The 20,614-nt window shown below is 36.7% G+C and overlaps 1 pseudogene; it reads right to left on the bottom strand.

Annotated features, from left to right (window-relative positions):
• Positions 1–17,734: 17,734 nt before the first annotated feature.
• On the bottom strand, positions 17,735–18,519 carry LOC111144759 (annotated as a pseudogene).
• Between the last annotated feature and the right edge of the window lie 2,095 nt (positions 18,520–20,614).

The raw sequence follows: 20,614 nt of genomic DNA, 5'->3' as shown, positions 1-20,614 counted from the left end.
AAGATACACAAAATGTAATTTCACTAATATTTATGTTCCAAGTCCGAGACTGTTGAGTAATTGGCATTAAAGATTTGAGGAATATTGTGGCGACCTGAAAATGGTAATAAAACACTAAACAGTATGCCAAAATACATTCCAAAACATTTTAAATGGGAACAGGTTAGAAGTAAAAACATCCTACTTCTCTGTGTTCTTTTCACAGCTGTGCAACTAGCCAGTCCCATGTCTTGTTGCACGTGCCAGTTACCTACAGTCTCATATCCTTAATCTCTGACCTAAACTGAGACTATCAAAGGTGCCTCATGTGTTTTTGTGGGAATCAAAATAATAACATGTAAAACATGAAAGTTGCTAACTGAATGAACTACCTCAGTAGTTTTCCATTGCTCCTATCATTACAATCTGCTGGGGTGCCTCTCAACAGAGTGGGGGAGATAGAATTCAGATTTCTCCTCTCACACACATCCTTTCACTTTTCTAGCAGGGAAATTGATTCTTTTTTTTTTTTTCCTGTGTCAGGGTTTTTGGCAAGTATTTTTAAAAAAGAAACTTTCAAAACCTTTGATCTATGCCTCTATATTAAATGTTAACAAAATATTTCATAAAGTATTTTACATATATGTGTTATTTATTTACTTATTCACTGTTGGAATGGCACAGATATAACTTTTCTTCTCCAAGGGAACATAATAAATCTAAAATAAATGCAAACGATTGTTAGACAAATTTACTAAGATAACACCATATGCTCTGAAAAAAAAATGTCTAGTTGTGCACTGTTGGAAATCACTTAGAATTGGGTTTCAGGGGAGTTTTACCATATTGTATGGAACTTTTTTCCCAATTCAGAAAATAATATGAGCAATTGTGAACTATACTATGGATTTTTTTTTTTCCTAAAAACAAAACACTCTTTAAAGAAATGAAGTTGTGCAACAAGATGTCTAGGTATTCATCTGGTCAGTCTTACAAACATAAAGCCCCTGTAAACAGTAAATTTACATTATCAATCATCAAGTAACTCATTACTGAATTTCTAGTATATGGTTTTCACAATATTTACTTAGCGCTTACACTACTTACAAAACATTAAAAATGCTTATCCAACCTCTCTCCCATGTTTGATCTACCATCAGTCCAGTGGGTCACTATGATGTTCCTGGTTGCATCTGCTATTCTACCTTGCAGACAATTGCATATCTGTAGAAAGGTTGTTTGATATTCATTATTCTAGCAAGGTTGGCATGCGTAGTAGAGTCTATGAATTTTTAAAGTCTGTTTCTTTGTGAAAATCTAATCGGAAATGAGTTATCTATTCTGGTATTGAAGAAGTTAAAATGTGAATGGAAGTTTTATTTTTCAGAACACGTTGGATTGCTCTATTAAAAAATTAGTATGTAAATTGGAAACTTCATGACCATATTCAAATTGAGTTTTATTTTAAAGTTTTTAAAGATTTATTTATTTAAGAGAGAGAATCCACATGGTAGGGAAGGGAAGAAGGGAGGGCAAAGGAGAAGGAGAGTCTTAAGCAAACTCCATGCAGAGCATGGAGCCCTATGGGGGCTTGATCTCATGAAACTGAAATCATGACCTGAGCTAAAACCAAGAGTCAGGCATTTAACTGACTGAGCCACCCAGCACCCCCATTTTATTTTTTTAAAATATTTTCTTATTTATTTGAGAGAAAGAGAGAGTATGAGTGGGGGGAGGGACAGAGGGCAGAAGGAAAGAGAATCTCAAGCAGACTCCCCACTGAGCCCAGAGCCTAATGTGGGGCTCCATCCCAGGACCCTGAGATCATGACCTGAGCTGAAATGAAGAGCCAGATGCTCAACTGACTGAGCCATGCTGGTGCCCCTGAGACTGAATTTTATAATTTCACTGTATTGAAATACATTTTTCTTTCATCTATTTTTGTTTTCCAACTTCAGTAAGCTCTAGTTTACATATTTTGCAGAATTTAACTTTTAGATGTTTGGGGTGTATAGTTTAATCCTTTCCTTCAACTGTACTAATAGCTTCCTACCTACAATATTGTGTTAATTGATATAATAACAAAATCTCATAATAAAATTGGTATGTATGATTTAATCTTAATGATTTGAAGGCTGCCTTTTTCCTTAAGTTTTGGTAATTTAAATGCTGCTTGAATCATCATTAATTTAAAAAGGTAAATTTGTTTATATGGGGGAAACTATATGTTAATTTCTCATAATCAAAAAGAAAACAAAACTAAAACCTTACAAATACTACCTCTTTCTGTGTTTACTTGTCTATTTTTTTTTCCAGACCAGACACTTGATCTGATTTTTGATTATTGTCTTTCCTTCAAACAATTAATGAGCTTATTCATTTCAGCTTTCTCAGTGAATGGTATATCCTTCACAAGCAGTAATTGCTCAGTGGATATTTTTGAGTACTGCAGAGAAAGGAAGATGGGAAGGAAGGAATGCCAACCTTGAGATTTTATATGTCTATGTGAGATGCCAGTGAAGGGTCAAAATGCTTATTTATAAATAATGAGATTTTATGATTGAATTAGAGTTTTTGTGTTTTATTTATCCTTGTGTCCATTTTGTCATTCTAGCACAGTGCTACGTGTATAGTGGACAGTCTATTAGGTTTTTTTGGTTTTGCTTTTGTGGGTTTTTTGTTTGTTTTAATTGACTAATGTTTGCTCTATTTTAAATATTATTTCATATCTGAAATTTTTGGATATTAAGAACATTAAATAGACCCTTTAAAAATCATCAGGGGTGCCTGGGTGGCTCAGTGGGTTAAAGCCTCTGCCTTTGACTCAGGTCATGATCCCAGGGTCCTGGGATCGAGCCCTGCATTGGGCTCTCTGCTCCGCAGGGAGCCTACTTCCTCCTCTCTCTCTGCCTGCCTCTCTGCCTACTTGTGATCTCTGTCAAATAAATAAATTAAAAAATCTTTAAAAAAAATGAACTCATCATCAATAACTTTATAATGATAATAATTTTTTATTTATAGATATATATCAAATGATCAGGCTTACAAAGTATTATATGTCAATTATATCTCAAGCTGGAAAAATTTTTAAAAAAAATGCATTGCTAAAGTTATTTCTTTGTATTGAATATGAATGAGATTACTGATATTTAAATGAAGCCAACTTTATTTCTGAATCCTTTCAAATATTGAATCTTCAGTATTCTTAATATTTCTTTTAACATTTATGAGGGTTTTGGTTGCAAATAACGTAAGACCCACCAAATCGATTTAAACAACTGGAGAAGTAATGCGTTGATCCACATCGATTATGAAGATGCAGAATTTGGGTAGATTTCAGACACTGCTTGACTTGGGCTCCGGCTCCAGTTCTCTGCCGCGTTCACCCACTTTGACTCCAGACTGCGTTCTTACATGTAGAAAAATGGCAGTGTTAGCTTCAGAAGTGGTATTTGCACACCGAATTTTCAAGCACAGAATCAAGGGAGACCAAATGTGGCCAGTGCTCCCACTGAAGCCTCTGACTGGACGGCGATCACATGCCCATTGTGGACAGTCCCTGGGACTGCAGAGCCGCCCACACTGATGAGCTGAGCTCACGGATCATCTTTCCTGCAGCTCATGGGAGCACCTGCCTCTCCCAGCACACACAGAGACCACACAGGAATCAGGCATCTGGGGAGAAGTCTAGTGGGAAGTGACACTCAAGATATACAAGGTGGACAGTATGCTCACAGCTTGTTCCTTCTCATGTGGTGATATTTTTTCCTACCTTAACATTCTTTCACATTTTCAAGGTACCGTACATTGAGTCTTCTTACAGAAGTTTCTCAAAAACTTCCAAATCACACAGATGTGGCCAAAGCACAATAGTGAAAAATAATATGGAAAACTGGAGCACCTGGGGGCTCAGTAGGTTAAGTGTCTGCTTTCAGCTCAGGTCATTATCTTGGGGTCCTGGGATCAAGTTGTGCATCAGGCTTCCTGCTCCCTGCTCCGTGGGGGTCTCTCTCTCCCTCTCCCTCTGCCTGCTTGCTGCTCCCCTGCTCATGCTCTCTCTTTCTCTCTGACAAGTAAATACATAAAATCCTTAAAAAGTATTGAAAACTGTGAATTACTATATAGGTGATATAGAGTTAGATATAATCAAGCTCAGGTCATTCTTATGCAGATTCTGAAAGATGAAAAGTAACAAGATCTCTTTGCAAACAAACAAAGACTATCATGACTAATTTTCAAACAGATTCTACATTTCTGGGAGGGTTGGAAAAATTTTTGAGAATATTTAAATTTGTTGCTTACTCTCTTTACCTGCATACATGTATGTATGTGTGGTGAATTGAACATACATATGTAAAGGGTTTGTGTGTATAGATTCCCTTTATGTATAACTACACACACACACACACACACACACATTTATATATCTATACACACACATGCACTGTAAACTTATATACACGTGTGTGTACATGTGTGTATACATATCTATATGTATACACACATATGTATAAAACATTCCCCTTGAGATGTAAGTATTTCTTGGGAGATATAGTTTGTTGCTTTGTAGTTCTAGGGATCATAAGTTTTACTATTTCAATTTAACATTTATATGTGTCAGAGAAACCCAATACATTATACATGAGAAAGGCACATGGAAATACTACAGTGAGCTATAAAGTCATGATTACAAGCAGAACTCTAGAGCCTAGCTGCCTGGGACAGAAACTGAGACCCATTTCTTGTCATCCACATGACTACGTCTAAGTCATTCAGAGCTTCTGTCCTTACCTGTATAATGGACATAATCACAGTACCTTTCTCATTAGATTGTTGGAAGATCTATGAAGATAACTCACATATACACCTAAAAGTTATCTACTGTGAATGAATAACATTAGCCAGTTTCATATCTAGCAATATGATTAATTTATTACCCAAACAGTGATATGGGAACACTGAATCTCCCCTACTAATCAATTGAAATCCAGATTTATTTTGAATATTCTGAGCTCTATCTAGTGAGAAATTCGAAAGAGAAAGAGCAATACAAAACCAGATATAAATAATATGCTACCTCTCATATTTCCCTCCAAAACTATTCTTTTTCAAAGCATATCTCAAACTTATTTTCTCAATAATAGATGTCTGATGAATTTTTTCCCATATTTTGTCCTCACATGGTACCTACATACATCAGGTGTTGCATTTTTCTTCATCAGACTTGGCAGAAGGCAGCAGTGGGATCCCCCCTGAGGACTGGAGAACATAGTCCCGGGCCTGCACCGGCCCTCGCTGCCCACCTCCAGCCAGGGCTCAGCGGGACCATGTCTCCAAGGCTGCAGTCCTTAGAAAGAACAGAGGGAGCACCGGGTGTGGGCAGAAGACAAAATCCCATTCTGCTCAATCTATTTGCCCCTTTGTCAAACTGCAGACGGAAAGAAATTCCATAAGGGATTTTAAAAACAGGCCTCTGCCAAAAACCACAACTTGAAATTAACCTTATGTTATTTTAAATCAGATTCTTCTAAGGCCTGGCATGATCTAGAGTCAACCTTTAATTAATATCCAGATAAGGCATTTTGTGGTTTTTAAGCTGAGATAAATGTGTGTCCACTTTATTATATTAAAAAATAAATACACTATTTTGATGGGAGTCGGTACACATTAAATATATAGACACTCACATACATGTGGACACACACACATTATGTGTATGTATGTATTGAGTGTCTATCCCCATTTATCGGAAACCCCTATGTCCTTTCAATTTCTTAAAAGGTCATTAAGCTTTGCACACTGTAAAGAGATGCCATAATTTACTAAAGGTATGTGACTGATTATAGCAAACCTAATATTAAACATCAACTTATTAGGTTAAGTCAATGAAATTACTAGTTTCATAGGTTAGAATATAATCTAATATCTGCAACATTGTGTGGTTCAATGTAATGTCTAGATTGCAGGTCAAAGTCTTTCTATAGTGAGTTCCAGGGCTGCACTTTTAGTCCCCTCCCTCTTCTCTCTTCCTTGCCACTGTCTGGGCAACTTCTTCCTACTTCCTCACTCCCTGCACTTCCAAGAACTCTCGAGAATATGGCATTTTTCCTACTTTTTTATGTGGAGCACTTTGGAGCACTTGTTATAAATTTTATTCTGTCCCTTTCTATAGGGCATGGGGAGAAGGCAGGGAGTTGTGGAGATGTGTAGAGGCGAGACACACCTTTTCATAATTTATAGTCAAACTGGCCCCACAAAGGGATTTGATCTAACCAAAATAAATATCATTTTCCTGTCTGGAATCAGCCCAGATACTCGACACCAGCCAACATTAACAGTATTAAGAGTGTTTCCTTCCAATTACATTATAACTAAGAATTATATTAACATGAACGGCTGATGTTATAATAGAATTTAGTGAGATTCACATAAATTCAGACTCTTTAACTGAGGTGAGTTCAGGGATAGAAACTAAATTTATCAAGAGTGACCCTGGGTTACTGTTCCTACTCATACCTGGTTATCTAAGAACACTGGATTAGTTTTCAGGACAAATGCTTTTCTGAGTTTTATTCCCTCCTGGCCTTGTTTATTATAAAATCAAGAGACACTCACCATGCCCAGTGCCCATTCTTTATTATTATTTAATACCAGGAACTTTTTTCTTCCTTGTAATAAGTTTTCCACATTAGTATTCAATCTTCATATTATTTCAACCTTGATATAGAACTGAACCATCACAGGGGTTCAGGGATAGAAACTGAATTTATCATGTCAGAAATAACAAGATCAATGTAAGAACTGTGTGATTATACTTTCGTTCCTGATTATTCCAAGGTGAGAACTACCTAAAATAAGAGTTATGATAATAGCAGCCCAAAATTTTAACAAGATTTCATATATCAAGTATTACTATTTAAAATACTTAAATTGGTGTTAGCATATATTTAAATGGGCTCTCCAATGGTCACATTTTGTTTAATATATGCCTGGTCAGTGGAGCTTAATTCATAGTTTGATTATTCAGAATATGAGTTGTAAAATCAGATGGGCTGTTGTAACATGACTCTACTAACATAGTAACCCTGTGACTTGGGGTCAAATTACTCAAGCTATTGGGACTCTGTGTTTCTATTGTCTGGGATTTTGGAAAGACTGAGCTAAATAACAAATGCCAGTATTTAGTGCAGAATTATTAGTATCTGTTATACCTGTTCGATATTATCACTCATATATGTGTGTGTATATATACACACACACACACACACACACACATACAAAGACAAAATAAACTGATCAATTTAACAAAACAAAGATTATATATATGTGTGTGTCTGTATATGTATATATGTGTGTGTGTGTGTGTGTGTGTGTGTATCCATATATCTTTGTTTTGTTGTTGTTAAATTGAGCAGTTTATTTTGTCTTTGACCTCTAGCAGGCATACATGGACTAAAGAATTCTTAACTGAAAACCTTTCCACAAAAGTTATTCCAGACACCACTCTGATTACAGTTATTAGTTAAAACTGTGCAGGTACTTTTTAATAATATATGAAAGATTTCTCTTCATTCTGGGATTTCAAATTAGACCCACCAAATACATAATTAAAACTGAAAACAAAAAAAAAATCTATGAAATAAACTGCATGTACTTAGACTTATATATATATATGTATATGTATATATATATATATATATATATATATAAAGATTTTATTTATTTATTTGACAGACAGAGATCATAAGTAGGCAGAGAGAGAGGGAGAAGCAGGCTCCCCGCTGAGCAGAGAGCCCGATGCGGAGCTTGATCCCAGGACCCTGGGATGATGACCCAAGCCGAAGGCAGAGGCTTTAACCCACTGAGCCACCCAGGCACCCCACACTTATATTTTAAGGGGACAAATAAACAGCAGAATTGACTTAATCAGTTAAATCTGCTGGATGACCAAATTATTCCTGATTATTAAGTAATTACTGTATGTGAAATTTATGCAGATAACCATAATTATTGCTGAATAATTTTAAGAAAATAGATTATTTATGAATTTTCTTAGAGCTCAAATTCTTTTTCATACTCACTCTTGTATTTTTGGATTCTCCTCCTCACATGTGGTCATCTTTATCATTTTAGGATCTTTATGAAACCCCCTAGGAAAGTGCATATCTCTTTTCAAATAACACCCTGAATTCCAATCATCATCATAACATAACTGGGGAATTGTATTTCTCTCTTCTGAAACATATTTTCTCTTATTCCTACCTAGGTAATATTCATCCTTCAAGGTTTATCTCACATGAAAACTGTGTCAACGTTTTGTTTGATCCACAGACATGATATAGACAGTCTTTGTGCTTTTTTGTTGTGTTGCTTTGGAGTTATGCTGCTTATTAGTATTTGGCTTAATTAGAATTTTTAAAAATATATTGTTTAGTCTCTCCCCAGTGTTTTTTAAGTGCCTTAACCCTAAGACTATGTCTGTAATGCCTTTTATGTTTGATCAATAATCTTGAGCATATGAAAATCACAATAACATTCAAGATTATGATGATTTTGAAACATGCCTTCTTTGTGCCTATGCTGTGTGTTCATATTTATTTATTTTTAACAGCTTAGGGGTAAGGAGATCATTCATGAATCCAAAGTGCTGAACAAAATGAGTAACTGTAAAAACAAATAAACCAACAAACTATAAAATTTGGTAGCTTATTATGATATTATTTCTCATGATTTCCTGGGAAGAATGGAGAGTTTATTAACAAAAGAAAATGTCTTTCAGTTAGACAAGGTTTCCAAAAGAACCTTTTTTTTTAATCATTTTATATTTTTTAGTTATCAATTCTCTTGATATTTTGGCTTGTTCTAGAATTGGCCCTGACTCTTAAAAGAAACGTTAGCCAGTATGGTTTGGCAGCTAGTGGTGGGTGTGTCATGGACAGCAGAAATGTCATAGGTGTTTTCAGGATATAGAAAGAGCTGAGTTCCTAGTGGTAACTTGTGAATACCTGTATATAGAGGTTTATAGGATAAAGAACTTTTGCTCAGCAGAATGTGCCAGGCAGTAGGGTAGTGAACAAGGTGAATGAAGGAACAGATATATATCCATCACAGTGTGGGTGAGAGGTATGGATGCACAAATAGAAAGAACTTTCACTGGTGAACAACATGCCCATAAAGCGACTATACATCGTGGCAGGAAGGGGAACTAGCAACCGTTCTTCCCATTACCAGTAGGAAACTTTGGAGGAAGAAACCCATCTGAGGAGGATTTGTCTGAAGTTTTTGCTTAATACATTTTTAAATCTCCTTTATGGTCCCCATTGATGATGCAGGTACATTTTTCTTCAAGGCTTCTGGAGTCTAATTTGAATGTGTCAATTTTTTTTTATTTGTTTATTTTTTTGAAAGACTTGATGGACAGAAACATGTTTCAAGATGGTCCCACTGGATTTAGGCTACAATAAAAGATACATATTTCATTTCATATTTGAAGATGGCTTATTTTGTTTCTTTTGTGAGTATTTTACTTATTTACTTATTTATTTGTTCGAGAGAGAGAGAGAGAGAGAGAGAGAGAGCACACGCGCACATGAGAAGTGGGAGGAACAGAGGGACAGGGAAAAGCAGACTCCATGCTGAGCCAAGAGTCTAATATGGAGCTCCATTCCGAGATCGCGATATCATGACCTGAGCGGAAATCAAGAGTCGGTTACTTAATGTACTGAGGCACCCAGGCACTCTGAGAGCTCACTTTGTTTCCACAAGCAGTCAGTAGATTTTCATTTCTTTGAATATACTGTCTCCTTATTCTGAAAATGCAAACTTAAGGCTTTTATGACATGCCATAATTGATATGCACACATTTTATAAATTACCTATTTGGATAATGCTGTTAGAATATAAATTAATTTAGGGTGTATTTAAATAAGTTAAATAAAAATGCTAACAAAGAAAAGGAGAGATAATTATATGTAAGAAAGTACTCAGAATGTACCAGACATAATGGGACTAATGTGTGAGTTTCTTAATGTCTACAATAGGTCAAACTCATAGTTAAAAATGGAAAGTGGACAGTTAATTATCCAGATATTTAGAACAAATAGGCAGCCTAAATGTGTTGCTAACAACAGAAGATGGAAGGAGAGAGGAACATAGAGAGAATAAGTAAGAATTTTCTTTGTTGGGGCACCTGGGTGGCTCAGTTGTTAAGCGTCTGCCTTCAGCTCAGATTGTGATTCCAGGGTCCTGGGATCAAGTGCTACATCAGGGTCCCTGCTAAGTGGGAAGCCTGCTTCTCCCTCTCCCACTCCCCTGCTTGTGTTCTCTCTTGCTATGTCTTTCTCTGTCAAATAAATAAATAAAATCTTAATTTTTTTTTCATTTCTTTAGGGGAACTGATGCAAACTAGAGAGCATAACTTATGACATAATAAAGAATGCTCTGCCTGGTAATTTTTTTTAAAGAAAAAAAACCCATAAGATTCCTTATCTTCATTAGCTGAGCCAAAAGTACATCAAGTAAAATTAGATGTAGATACATGCAAATGTTACACTCGGAGCACGGCAACTGGCTTTTCTGAGCGCATAAATACCTCTTTTGAAATGGAATGTCTGTTGGTGTTTTAGATCTACCATGGATGGACAGTGATCTCTGCCCATTTGGAGGGCATGGAGGGCAATTCTCCTTGTTTGAAAACATTAAATATCATACAAAATCTTTCACCATTACTGAAGATGGATTTAGCTACACTTCCTCCCTTGAGCCCTGTAATTCTCCAGTTGTAGGTATCATTGACTAAGATCCATTTTAGGCAGCCATTACATGATAAGGTCTTTTTTTAACTTGTGTTAAAAATATGCTTTTTAAAATTTCCTATTCTTCTTTTGGATCCATAGAAACCAGTCCAGCCTCTTTCCCAAGAGAACTATTCAGAGTTTGAAGTCAGCTATGTATTTTGGTAATTTCTTCCACAAGTTGTGTCTCCCTTTCAAATATGGATTCCTCACGTACTGTCATTATTACCATAACCAGTCATTTCTGCATGTTCCTTTTCTCTTTAAAAATGTACTGTTCTGCGGAAGAGCAGTGACTTCGGAGTCCAGTTGCTCTTCTGTCAATTAGCTATGTGACTTGGGATTAATTTAATCTCTCTGGGCCTGGATACTCACCTGTAAAATGGGGATAATGACTAAACTTACCTCAAAAACTTATTGTTGTGAATTTTAATATAGCACTTATGTGTTAGGCATTATTATTATTTATTATTATAAAATATTTCTACCCTTATTCTAATTACTCCTTTAGCATGCATGATTTGCATTGGTAAAAAGTCAACTCACTTAATATTACTAAAATTTCAACTTGAATTCCCATTCTCATGTCATGGTCATAATTGCTAATCTCAGAGTCCCTTTCTCTGACCTGATTCACTTGAGCTGAGTGTGGAACGCTGTATTAGTCTATATACTACATTTATTTTTATCACTATCAGCCTGTGGTTTCACCCTAACACATCTGGTTGGATCTTGATATTATAATTTAATGCATCTAGGTTTCCTTTTTTTTTTCTTTTTTTAAGATTTTATTTACTTGAGAGAGAGTGTGCACATGCATGGGTGGGGGGAGGGGCTTAGGGAGAGGGAGAAGCAGAGTCCCCACTGAGCAGGGAGCCCGGTGTAGGGCTTGATCCCAGGACCTGAGATCATGACCTGAGCCGAAGGCAGATGCGTAACCAACTGAGTCCTCCAGGCGCCCCTGTTTTTTTTTTTTAATTTTTAATAAAGATTTTTATTTATTTATTTGAGAGAGAGAGAGAGAGAGAGCATGAAAGGGTGGAGAGGCAGAGGGAGAGGGACAAGCAGACTCCCTCCAGAGTGTGGAGCCCAACATTGGGCTGGATCCGCAATACTGAAACCACAACCCAAGTGGAAACCAAGAGTCAGACACTGAACCCACAAGCCACCCAGGTGCCCCTGCATTTAGGTTTTCTAAAAAATAACTTATCAAAATACATTCATATATGTGATTAATATGGTTTCTAAACTTTAATTCGGGTTAGAGGTAATAAGAATTAAAAAGAACTAGGCTAAAGAGATATATGTAGTGAATGGCCAGGGAGGATTGCATATTGAAATTGTATATATTTTAGGTACTTTGAAAATTATCCATGCTAAAATTATCATTCCAGATGTCCTTATATTCACCAACATGTGCTTAAATAGTTATCATGTTTCTGCAGGAATTTATCAAACACCTTTATGATAAATAACCATTATGAATATCATCTCCATAAGGGCCATCATGCACTCATTTCCTAATCTTTTGATCCTATTTAAGTAGTAAATAAATTCAGTCTGTAGTCACTTATTTTCAATGTATCTGTGCAAGTTTTAAGTGTGCATCTTTCCAGATAGTGTTTTAATGTCCTTGAAACAAAAAGTTCTAGAAGCAATATTGGGATTGATTTTTAAGACTAGATTGGATATTTGGGTTTCCTTCTTTGAAAGTAATTAGTATTTTCCATTTTCTAGACTTTTAGCAGTTTTATTCTGATTTCTCATATATCAATATTAGTGGTTCAGTGAATCTTGACACAGTATTCTCTGAATTTTGAAGAGATGTTGACTGGCCTAAGAGACTACTCAATTCAGAGTAACCTAGTGTTCTGTACACTTTAGCAGCTCCCTGGGGCAGTCAGGGATGAAAGGAATGATGTGGGGATACAGAATCATCAGGAACATTTCACTTCAACTTAAGGACAATGCCATTCTAAAAAACTTGGATACTAAAACCTGGAACTGACAACGTAACCAACTTTAGTAATTTAAGTTATGCTAATTTCCAAGTTACTTAAATCCCAAAATACTTCATGACATACCTTATGTTTCCTAAATGTTTTCCTTTTATATGTGCTTCCTGGTGGTTTTCCAGTCATACTCAATGTTCAGTTCAGTTCCCCTGTGTATGCTGTCAAGACACTTGGCCACATGGTCCTTACCCCTTTTTTTCTAAGACAGGTCTTCTCCCCTTCCCTGTCTCTCTCTCTGCCCCACTCCATTTTCCTAACTAACTTCTAGTTACCTGTACTGTTCATGTCTTCAGTCACTTCCTTTAGGAAGCCCTCTGTCACTGTCACTTCCCATCCCTCTACTTACCTCATCTCCATTAGGTGCCACTAGTGTGTCCTCCCATGGTTCTCCACGTGGCTGCTGTGAACCATTACCACATATTATTTTCATAGCTAATACACACATCTATGACTCCACTGGATCCTGACAGTAATATGAAAAAAAATAGTAACTATGCTTTCTTAAGTGCTTATTATATACAAGTATGTATAGAAATGTGTGTATTTATCAATATGTAAGTGCATATTTATATATAGATATATGAACATAGATATATATTTATTCTTCTTAACACCTCTATGAAAGACTCATATAAGAAATAATTGAGAGCGCCTGGGTGGCTCAGTTGGTTAAGCGACTGCCTTCAGCTCAGGTCATGATCCTGAAGTCCCAGGATCAAGTCCCCAGTCAGGCTCCCTGCTTGGCAGAGAGTCTGCTTCTCCCTCTGACCCTCCCCTTCTCATGTTCTCTCTCTCATTCTCTCTCTCTCAAATAAATAAATAAAATCTTTAAACAAAATAATTGAATTAGAAGGTTTAAGTACAACCTGTACAAGATCACATGGCTATCAAGGAATGAACTAGGATTCCCTGCACCTAGTAACTACACTAGTATCTTTAAAAATCTAAAATGAAAAAAAAAAATCTAAAATGAAAAATGGTTCCCAAATGATCAACATATGAAATAATGGTGCCTCTTTGGCATTTATTTTCTCAACAAGAAGCAAAGAGACCCAAGGATATTATACTGGAGACATTCCCGATTTTGACACACAAAAACTCATTGTATGCCCAAAAGAAAATGCTCAGCATGGAACGGGTGCTCAACATATTTGTTGATGGAACTTGTCATTTTTAGGGGCTGTCCACAAGAAATGCTTTCAGCTAAGGAGATGGGTGTTCTGCAAAGTGTGAAGTGTGAGCTGAGATCTCACTTCACCACTCAGTGATGCTGTATACCTCTGTGTTCTAAAATTTTGTCTATCCTTAACCCACTATAAAAACAAGAGTTAGGGGGTGCTGGGTGCCTCAGTTGGTTAAGCAACTGCCTTTGGCTCAGGTCATGATATCAGGGTCCTGGGATTGAGTCCTGCATCAGGCTCCTTGGTCAGCAGGGAGTCTGCTTCCCCTTCTGCTCCTCACTCCACTCATGCTCACTCATTTTCTCAAATAAATAAAATCTTTAATAAAAAACAAGAATTTGCATTTATCTGAAAACCAAATAAATATGCCCAAAAATATTTCTCAAACTCATATTTATTTTGCATATGCATTAAGAGTGTAACATTGGGGCACTTGGGTGGCTCAGTGGGTTAAGCCTCTGCCTTCAGCTCAGGTCATGATCTCAGAGTCCTGGGGATCGAGCCCCGCACTGGGCTCTCTGCTCAACAGGAAGCCTGCTTCCCCCCTCTCTCTCTGCCTTACTCTCTGACTACTTGTGATCTGTCAAATAAATAAAAAAATAAAATCTTAAAAAAAAAAAAGAGTATAGCATTAACTTTAGTATTTCTAGGATACTACATTATGTGGTAAAGTAAAAACTGCATTAAATGGAGTGTCCTTGGCAACCACTCAGAATCCTGAACTTATTCGACCTCTATAACTCTGAAGGATTTTGATGGAAATATGTATTTATATTGCTGATTTCAAAAGCAGCATTTCATTAGGAATAGAAAGCCCAGGGATTTCAATGTTATGAAAGAAACAGGGTGCATGGGGATATCATTTATCCACTCTCTGAGTACAATGTTGTTTTTCAGGATGCATGTGTAAGCATGTATAAATGCATGTACACATATATGTACACACATGTACATATATCTAACATGTGTCACATTAAAGTATTTACAAATTGTACAGACATAAAGTATCAATATAAATGGAGTTTTCCTTGTTGAGTATCCTAGGCTGAATTGCATAAAACTTTTATAACTGGATTGTGTTCACTGAATTTTACCAAAGACTGTTTAATTAACATGTACGATTTTTATGGGAAAGAAATTTGCTTTAACCTCTAAGCTATGCCATTGTCCCTTTGTTTGTTTGTGTGTGTATGTGTGTAATTTAGGAGTGTCCCAGCATACTGTCATTTGGTCTCTTTGCTTTATGTTTTGGTTTAGAAGAGAAATGCAGAAGTGGTATATTTATCTCATACCTTGATCATCTGAGAACTGATTTTCATTTTAGAGTCTTAGAGGTTCTTAGAGATGTTAATTTAGTCATTAGGGGTATTTATTTTGCTCTTACAAATATGTATTGTGTGTATGTGTATCCCACAAACCAGGATCTTTCCTATTGTGTGTGTGTGTGTGTGTGTGTGTACACACATCTGTTTGGGCTCCTAGAGTGTGCTTCTATTTTTAAGATGTAGCTTGGCAATCGAAAGCTAGTTATTCCTTAGGTAATTGTAACTGTCACAATGTCAGCAAGGCTTACACTCCCTTCACATGAGACAAGGCATACATTTCATTTAAATTAGTCCTAATTCTGTCACTTCAGCAGTCCACTTGTGTGAACAATGTTGAAGCTTGGCTAGTCACCCTTGTTTTCTACACTTCGGTTGAGCAAACTGAAACTACTGTCAGTATCCATGATTAGAGGATGCTGGAGTAGTAGCATAAAGGGTCTCAAAGCCCCCAAGAACTAACTGTAGAAAACAGTAACTAATCATGAGTGTTCTCATGCTGCAAGCACAGATGCAGATCACAGCACACCTTGGGTTTCAAACATGAATAGTTTCACCTAGCCTAGAAAAAAATTTAATAGTTAATTTTATACATAAAGCATATGAGAAAGATTTTAAGGAGTGAAAACTGATTTTCCATATCTGCAAATGGGACCCAAGTTAAACCCATCTTTAAAATAGATATTTAAGCTGCCAATAGCCTCTTTGATAGCAGCTCTTTCTCTAAATTTGTATTTTATATAAAGAATGATTCACCATCTATCCTATCCACCTTAACAAATCAGACGTTTTCATTATTCTGCACTCCTTTCTAATTGTTATTGATGTGCACACGCATTTTACCATAGCATCATAAATTTGTTTTCATGTTCTATACATTTCACTTAATTTATGAGTCATAGTCTTCTTCCATGTGTCTACAGAGCAGTCACAATATAATTTTAATAATGGGATAGTATTCTGTCAGAAATTCTACCATTTAATTTATTGCAATATTATTGATTCTATGATTGCCCTCTTAAAATAATTCCAAGGACTGTATTTACTAGGTAGAAATGTATAAATATTTTTGTAACTCACAACGAACACATTTAAAAAGTGACGACATTGTGATTTAGAATGTTACAAGGTCGTGAAATTGTGTAATTGACGTATCTTGAAGTCCTCTCTCTATACATAAAATAAAATAAAAGCAGAGTTTTCTGCACCTGAAGCCCAGTGAGCAGTATTTGTCAGAATGGTTCTAACAGACTGAACCTAAAGAGGCTTCTCAGATCTACGATGTTCTCCTTGATTATCACTGTCAGTGACATCAAGAAATTAGTAGTGTCTGGGGGACAGAGGCAGGGTATGTTTATTAACTTGACAATTATACCAAATATAGGCATGAAGTGCTTTAACATTTCTTAATTACTTTAAATCAGAGAACTTGATGACAGGTTAATAGTTAGAAATCAAAGAAGAAAAGCTTATATATCTTCATGGGCATATTTAATTCTTAGCCAATATCTTAACATTATTCAGCAATCATTTATTAAGTACTTACTATTTACTATGTGCAAACATAGTTGTAGATTCTGGGGGTGTGCTGATAAACAAGGCAAAGTTCTTACCCATTTGAAGTTGTATCCACTTCCTACTTGCTGAAGAAGGACTAAGAGTCTCTGGACATTGTCAAAATACATTAACTATCAATAGTTTTTTATTTACTGATTATTTTACTAAAGATTTCATGGAAAAGTATGAAAGGTTTTACATGGCACTACTGCAGGGAAACAATAAAAATCCCTTAGAAAAATTAAAACATCCTGGGGGATTTCTGCTTCAAACCAGTGTAGTGTAACAGATACTAAATTTTCCCTCCTACATGACAAAACTAAAAAAATAGGGCTGCCTGGGTGGCTCAGTTGGTTAAGCCACTGCCTTTGGCTCTGGTCCTAATCCCAGGGTCCTGGGATCAAGTCCCACATTGGGCTCCTTGCTCAGCGGGGAACTTGCTTCTCTCTCTGCCTCTGCCTGCTTGTGCTCTCTCGTTCTCTCTCTGACAAATACATACACAAATAAAATCTTTAAAAAAAAAAACCTAAAAAAATAAAATATGTAAAAAATACTTCTCATATATTGGAGATCAGGACAGGGATTCCTGTGAGAAAGAAAACATGAGTGAGCACAATGACTGCCCTGAGTTGTGGTCTGGAGAGACTTTCCAAGCTGTACTGTTGAGGCATAACCCAGGGGCAGCCTGGCAATTTCCAAGATTAGGAGATAGAAGTAGGTGGCTAAGGGGACTAAGGCAACTGGAGTTCACAGGACATTGGACTGGAGAGAAAAGAGCTTCCCAAAGAGATGGCTTCTGAGATTTGTAGTCCTCTCCAAGTCTTCTCCCCACCCCCAATTGTGTTATACTATCTTTAACTAAGTATAAAGACTTCCAGTCAAGTCACCTAGAGACCACTGCTCTGTTTGGCTGCCAGTCTCTAGTTTCTCTCTTCAGCAATGGTGAGGTAGATACACTTCCCACAGGGAAGAGAAATCCATGGCTTGTTGCCTTTGCCAATAACAAAAAAGTTGGAGACCCTGCTGGCAAATCTGTTGTTATTGGTATCTTTCATGGGAACTACATTAAAAGAACCAGGATATCTCTTTCTGTTCATGATCACACCAATTCTTCCCAGATTAGCACCTCTGGTCAACATACACATATTACCAGTGTCAAACTTGGTGAAATCAGTAATCTTTTCCAGTTTCCAAATCAATCTGAATGGTGTCATTCACCTTGATGAGTGGACAAGAATAGTGGATGGTGCCAACATCATGGAGGGACTTCTTTTGTCCCCACAAAGATTTTTCTCACTTTTAACAACTTATACTTGACCTCCTCAGGTGTAATCTGATGAACAGAAAAGTGACCCTTGGTGTCGCAGATCAGACAGAAATTCTTTTCAGGCTTGACAATGCTGAGGAGACTCATAAAACCAATAGAGTGGGTTATATTAGTTCAGATCTTGCCATCAATATTAATAAAATGCTACATATAGATCTTCTTTACTTTATCTCATGTTGAGGGCTACTTAAGTCTGTTCCTTAGGAAAATGGTGAGAGGGAGGCATTCTCTTAGCTTATGGGGACCAGTAGATGGAGGAGAGACAAACACACTGGTCAGTTTATTCAGTATCCAATGCTTTGAAACTGCTACACACTTCAGATACTTCTTGGGACCATGAGCCATGCCTGTGCTAGGCACAGAAAGAAGTCTACATCTTCTGGTATCTGAGAAAAGAGAGTGGAGTCCTCTCTGGGTCTTAAGTTGAATATTGACTGGCATAAGCTTGTGAGGAAACTCCTTGAGGCTGTACAAAGAGCCTGAAAAGAACAAAGGAATGCTTCTCAGGGCTCACATAGAACCAAGGTGGAAAACTCTAATTTCCAGAGTTGCGGGGGGAGGGGGGGGGGTTCTTCATAGGTTAGAGTACTCAGAAGGATATCCTGGGCGTGCTTGGTTGGGGGAGGGTGGGGGGGTGTAGATCAGTCAGCTAAGTGTCCGAGTCTTGATTTTGACTCAGGTCATGTACTATCTCAGGTCATGAGATGTAGCCCCATGTCAGGGTCCACACTGAGTGTAGAGTCTCCTTGAGATTCTCTCACCTCCTGCTTGTGCTCTCTCTAAAATTAAAAGCAAAACAAAACAATAACAACAAAACAACAACAAAAGAAGGATATCCTAGTAGTGGTAATAATTAACAGAAAGATATTGTCTCAGTAGTGGGGAAAATTAGTCCTAAACTAAGCACTACTCTGGACACAGCTAATAAAACAAAATGCCATTTTAGAAAGAATCATCCTAGTTCCAAGTAATGTGCCTGCTTTCTAGAATAATGCTAAAGAGCATTTAGAAGAATATAAAACCATCCATGATTCAGCAAGGTGAAACATGATGTCTGGCATTCAGTGAAATATACTGATACTCAAAGAAGTAAGAAAATGTAACTCATAATATAGTAAAAAAAAAATTAACAGAAATTTACATGTAGATTATAAATATGATAGAAGTAGTGGACAAGGATACTAAACAGTTGGTGTAATTATATTCCAAATGTGTAGGATGGTAGAAAAAAGTTGAGCATGACAAATATGAAATGGAAAATACTTTGGATGAGATTGAAAGAAAATTAAACACTGTAAAATAGAAGTCCAGAGGAACTGAAGATAGAATAATAGAAACTATGTGAAATGAAACAGTGAGGTAAAAGACTAAAGACACAATAAAGAGAACATCAGTGAACTCATAAGATAATATCTAGTGGCCATTTATAATTGCTAAACCTTAAAAAGGAAAGACAGAAAAAAATATTTTATGAAATAATGTCTGTAAATTTTCCAAATTTGAGTCTTACACCAACAGATTCAAGAAGCTCAAGAAATGCCAAGCATGAGGAACACAAAGTTGCAACAAGACATAACATACTGAAATTCAAAAAAAAAAAAAAAAAACCAAAAAAAAAACCATACTGAAATTCCTCAAAACCAAGGGTAAAAATAAGCCTAAAAACAATCTTAGTAAAGCAGGTAAAGATAAAATGACAACAAATATCTCATCTGATACAATATAAGCTGGAAAACAATGGGAAAAAAACAATGGAAAACAACAACAACAACAATAATGTTTAAAATCCTAAAATATGTTTAAAATCCTGCCTTGGTGGCTCAGTTGGTTAAGCCTCAGACTCTTGGTTTCGGCTCAGGTCATGATCTCAGGGTCATTAGATTGGGCTTCGCACTGGGTGTAGAGCCTGTTTGAGATTCTCTTTCTCTCATTCTCTCTCTGTCCTTCATCTCCCCTCCCCCCTCCTCTCTCACTCTCTCTCCCCCTCTCTAAGAAAAAAAAAAAATCCTGAAAGAAAAACAACTGCTCTCTATAGTCTGTACTCTTAGGAATATCTTTTAAAAATGAAGTGATTAGGGGTGCCTGGGTGGCTCAGTTAAGCATCTGACCTTTTTGTCTTTAAGTTAATTATTATTATTTTTTTAGAGAGAAAGAGAGAGCAAGTGGTGGGGAGAGGCAAAGGGAGAGGGAGAGAGAGAATCCAAGCAGGTACCATGCCCAGTGAAGGGCCCAACACAGGGCTCAATCTCAGGACCCCGAGATCCTGACCTGAGCCAAAATCAAGAGTTCACCGCTTAACTGACTGAGCTACCCAGGTGCCCCTAAGTGTGTGGCTCTTGATCTCAGGTCAGGTCTTGATTTTAGAATCACGAGTTCAAGCCCTGCTTTGGGGTCCAGGCTGAGAGTGGAGCCTACTTAAAAAAAAAAAAAAAAAAAAAAA

The sequence above is a fragment of the Enhydra lutris genome, unplaced genomic scaffold, assembly GCF_002288905.1.
Source record: "Enhydra lutris kenyoni isolate GAN:26980312 unplaced genomic scaffold, ASM228890v2 scaffoldscaffold12, whole genome shotgun sequence".
NCBI classification, from domain to species: Eukaryota; Metazoa; Chordata; class Mammalia; order Carnivora; family Mustelidae; genus Enhydra; species Enhydra lutris.
Note: the sequence above shows the minus strand (reverse complement) of the source record. Positions and strands in the feature narration are given on the sequence as shown.